This window comes from Sciurus carolinensis, unplaced genomic scaffold (genome assembly GCF_902686445.1).
Source record: "Sciurus carolinensis unplaced genomic scaffold, mSciCar1.2, whole genome shotgun sequence".
Lineage (NCBI taxonomy): Eukaryota > Metazoa > Chordata > Mammalia > Rodentia > Sciuridae > Sciurus > Sciurus carolinensis.
Genome location: NW_025920119.1, coordinates 1,947,920 through 1,953,552, shown reverse-complemented (window position 1 = coordinate 1,953,552; position 5,633 = coordinate 1,947,920).

Here is a 5,633-nt window from a genome sequence, read left to right as displayed (position 1 = left end):
AAAACTAACAATTTTTTTCCAGAGGTGATAACAAAGCAGCACTTCATCTGATGCAATACAGTATTTCTCTTCTGGTGTTGTCTTGGATTTTGCTTCCTTTCATCTGTGCATTTCATATAGCTTTGCCACGGACTGGTCATGTCCTTAAAATAGAACTTTAAAGCTGTAAACAATTCTATTTCCCCCTTATAGTTGTTCAAATTTTGTAATAAAGAGTGTGATGTCATCTATAGTGTGTTAATAAGGCCTCACCTTCTCTGATACCCTACCAAATCCTCTTGCTAGTGTTGGGTTTAGCCAGATATGCATGTATTTGTAAAGTACTGCAGGATTTTCTTCCATCAGGACAATGGTTTCTACATTTTCACTACAGGGTTTCTGGAATGAGACAACATTGAGCGATTGGCATGGGGAAAGAGAGTGTCAAGCTCTGACATTTTGGGAAGACACAGGACTTGTTATTTGTTAATCCTACTGAAAATGTATGTTCATTTAGAGATACACATTGCATCTGTGATACTTCCAGAGAAAGGTGGAGCTCAGGGATTTGACTTGTTACCAATTTCACACTCAATTTTGCACTAACTGTTAACATACAATGAACATAATAATTCAGTCATTCTTGATAAAGTGTTTCAAATTTCCTTTCAAATAGGCAGATTTCTTCATTATTGTCAGAGAAAGGAATGTGACAAGTGAGATTGTCTTCAAACTTGAGTATAAGGTAAGTAAGATGCAGGTATAGAATCATTAAAAATAGTTCACATGACAGTGACACATCCTGTATATTTACAAAGCTTGTGAGTGATGAAATGTTAATGTCAGCATGCTCATAAATTTTAGGCTTTCAACAGTATATAATACCTAGAACAATAATTACAGACATTTGGATAAATGCTCGCTCTAAAGAAACAACATTTAATGAAGGTGGCATCTGCTTTCCAGGTTTAGTTGAGACAAAATTCAAAGCCAGGACATATCATATAACACATATATTCCTGAGAGATATGACATCTCATTTTATAGTCAATCTTCATTTGAATTTCATAGTTCATTCAGAAAGAAATAAGCAGAGAGACTGGCAATAAATCAAAGAAGTACCAGAAGCATGAAAGGTGTACATGGACCTCAGCTCAATAGATTCCTAATACCTCACATTATTTAAGATATTTCTATTTTAAATAACTCATAAGTTTACTGATAAATTATTGTTACTAAGTACGAGTTATTGGGAAAAATCTGCCATTCTTTCAGGTTAGAAATATCAGGCAAACTTACAAAATTTGAGTGAACTCTTCAGAAATTCAGGAAAAGAATTCTGTAACTGAAAGCAGACACTGTATTTTCTCTGTCTCATAAAAGATGATTTTATTATAATAATTTGCTGTCCACAAGGCACTAGAGTTTTGTCACAGCTTAAAATCACCATGAATCATTAAAATCAGATATTATTCCCCATGGTCCACCCCAGCAGCTCACATCACTGTTCATTCAGACCAGCTTAACTTTGAAAAACATGTCTCCCAACACACAGCTTGTCCCCAAAAAAGTCTATTTGGGTAATCCATGGTGTCTGAGAAATGTGCTGTGATTGCTTTTTGACCCACTAACACAGCTATAGGCTTTACCATTTTGCTTACTACAATGCCCTAGATAGCATTTCAAATACAGAGTCACAACCTTTATTGTTTGCCAGATGGGCTGTGAAATGTATGCTAATGTTAATAGGATTACACAAGTTTGTTTACTGTCTGAAAAATAATATGAGCATCATCCTCTATGTTTTTTCTTCCCTCAATGGCTTTTCCCTTTAGCAGGTATTAGGAAGCCTAATTTTGATTAAGTAAATATCAGCTTTCAGCCTCACAAATGGCAAGTTCATTTAGTAAGCACATACTTTAATGATATTAATTGTGGAAAACAAGAAGAATTAGCCAGGTAAACTAAAGCACAAAGAACACATTCTAATACAGAACCATACATAGCAACTTGCAGCAAGTACATATGTCATGCTAGAATTAAATATAGTGATTCAAATTAAGTCAATTATGGGCCAATGAACCACACATATGTTATGAAGGCAAAACACAAGCATACAGAATAAATGACGTAACTGCAGTACCACTGTCCTTCAAATCCTTCATTGTTTCTCTTTGTATATAGCTATTCAGATGTGATCTTATCTCTTTTCTAAATTTCACTTCCCACCAAAAAACAGAAGTTGAATTTAAGATTTGAGTTCAAGGAGCTTGTGAGGGGGTGAAAGATCATACAGTGAAGGAAGGGGAAGAGAGATGGGTAAGGAAGAAGGCCAGTAAAGGGCATGTCACAGAGTGGGACACTGATGGGAGCAACCAGGACTCAGTTTCACTGGGGATCTCATGGAAGACTCTGTGGAGCAGGCCTCAGAACTGCCCCAATTAGATACATTTGTACCTCCTCATCAGTTGAGAGCCACTCCTGGAATATTACATTCCTGTGTGCAGGATAAACATACCCAGTCTATCAAAGAGAGCTGTCAGTCACAAAGATGCAGCCATGCCCAGAAACTTCACAGAGGGCTCCAATGCAGTTCAAGAATTCACAGTCTCTGCAACTAGTGTCATTGCTCTGTGGATGTGTCTACATCTTTGTCATGTTATGCCGGAACCAGGGCTTGAGATCTGAGAGAACCCAGTGGGAATGTGGTTCTGTCATGCATTTGTGGTGAATAAGATTTTTAATGCTTACAGTTTTAGGCCATACTGTATTATCAGTTTGACCTCCTGGAGGTAGAAATAGAACCACCATTTCCTTATGTAAAACACATACAAAATTTACTGCAAGGATGAAATATGATAATGGATGAAAGGAAATCATCTAAAATAATTATTTGTTTATAAGAAACATATCACAGATTTTAGGGTTGAATCCCATCCCATACTCCAGTCTCTGTTTTCCCCTTTCTTTACCAAAAATATCAATAGATAATGGAGAGTCAACCTAGATGGGGCTCATGTGCATCAGGGTTCCCCAAGACTACCCTGAAGTCTGTCAATTTACTAGGACTCACAGAACTCAAAAAGGCTTTTATGCTCATGTTTTGGTTTATTCAGGTGAAATAACTCATATTAAAATCAACAAAGGATGACACAGAGACAAACCCACATAAATACAGTGATCTCATACTAGACAAAGGTGCCAAAAACATTCATTGGATCAAAGATAACCTCTTCAACAAATGGTTCTGGGAAAACTGGAAATTCATACATAACAAAATGAAATTAAACCTCTATTTATCACCCTGCACAAAACTCAACTCAAAGTGAATCAAAGACTTAGGCACTAGAATAAAGACCCTGCACCAAAAAGATAAAAAAGTCAGCCCAAATCTTCACCATGTTGGCTTAGGGACTCCTAAAGCACAAGAAGTAAAACCAAGAATCAATAAATGGGATGAATTCTCACTAAAAAGCCTCATCTCAGCAAAAGAAACAATCAAGAATGCAAAGAGAGAGTCTACAGAAATGGGAGAAAATCTTTACCAGGAGACATCAATCTCCAGAACTCAAAAAACTCAACACCAAGAATACAAATAACCCAATCAATAAATGGGCTAAGAAACTGAATGGACACTTCACAGAAGAAGAAATAAAATCACTCAACAAAAATAGTGTTCAACATCTCTAGCAATTAGAGAAATGCAAATCAAAACTAGTCTAAGATTTCATCTCACTGCAGTCAGAATGGCAATTATCAAGAATACAAGCAACAATAAATGTTGACAAGGATGTAGGGAAAAATGTACACATTGCTGGTGGGACTGCAAATTGGTGGAACCAATATGTAAAGCAGCATGAAGATTCCTCACAAAACTTGAAATGGAACCACCATTTGACACAGTTATCCCACTTCTCTACTTATACCCAAAGAACTTAAAATCAGCACACTACAGTGACACAGCCACATCAGTGTTTATAGCGCCTCAACTCACAATAGCTAAATTATGGAACCATCCCAGGTGCCCTTCAATAGATGAATGGATAAAGAAAATGTGGTATGTATACACAATAGAATAATACTCAGCCTTAAAGAAGAATTAAATGATGGCATTTGCAGGTAAATTGATGGAGCTGGAGAATATCATGCTAAGAAATTAAGCCAATCCCAAGAAACCAAAGGCCAAATGTTTTATCTGATATGTGGGTGGTAATTCACAATAAATGGTGGTAGTTAGGGAAGACTGTATTTTGTAGAGGTAGTTTTATTAGACATAGGGGAGTGAAGAGAGGGGAGGTGATATGGGGGGTAGTTAGGATAGTAGAATGAATCAGAAATTATTACCTTATGTGTATATATGACTACTCAACTGTTGTGATTCTACATCAAGTATAATTAGATGAATGAGAAGTTATACTTTATTTATTTATGATATGCCAAAATACATTCTACTGTCATGTATAATTATAAAAAATAAAAAATATGTAATTCCTTAAAAAATCAGCAAAGGAAAAACACACATAGGACAGAGTTGGGGAAAAACCAGGCACAAGCAATGGTCCTCTTCTGGTGGATTCATGTGAACAGCACTTCACTCTCCCAACAATGATATGTAGTAAGGTATGCAAAGTATTGCCAACCAGAGAGGTTCACCCATGCCTTGGTGTCCAGAAATTTTACTGAAGATCATTCACATAGGCATGGAGCATCCACATGACTGACCTTAACTACCCAATAACCAACCCTCAAGAGGTCAGACTGATACGGTATAGCCCAAAGCTCTCAGAATGACAGGTGACCCAGAGAGTAATTGAGGGCCTTTAAAAAGTATCTTCAGTAAAAGAGGAAAAAATATTGGAGAATAAAACAATCTACCTTGTAAAAAAGCAGCAATTATATTGTTCACAATAAAGAGGATTTTCCTTTGTTGAAAGAGTCATAATTGTGTTTATTCAAGGATGCTCAATTTCTCAAGTTCTACAGAAACACAGATGTTAGATGGAAGGGCTTTAAGAATGGGATCTATCCAAAGAACTAAGGGCCAAATGTTTTCTCTGATATGCAGATACTAATTTATAGTGGGGCAGGAAGTAGAGGTACTTTGGATTAGACAGAAGGGAGTGAAGGAAGGGGAAGGGACACAGGGGTAGGAATAATAGTAGAATGAATCGGACATTATGACTCTATGTGCATATATGATTACATGATCTGTGTAACTCTACATCATGTACAACCAGAAGAATGAGAAGTTATATTCCATTTATGTGTGATGTGCCAAAATGCATTGTACTGTAATGTATAACTAATTAGAACAAATTTAATAAAAAACAGAATGGATCTAACAACATGTCAGTAGGACAAATGTATAAAAATGCAAAGACACAGTAGTTTCTAGGAAAAGCAATCAGCATGAGATTCAGTGTTTCTTCTCATTCGATTGTGTTAGTCTGAAAGGAATCACCAGAAATATGCTCTCCAGTACAAGTACAATGTGATTCACAAACTGAGCCACAAATACAAAATATTCTACTAGCCATGTCTTTAAAAGCAAAAATGAACCAGATAAACTTGAATAAAATAATGTTTAATTTACCCTAATATGTCCCAAATATGATCATATAATCAGCATAGAATTATTAGTGAGACACTTTACA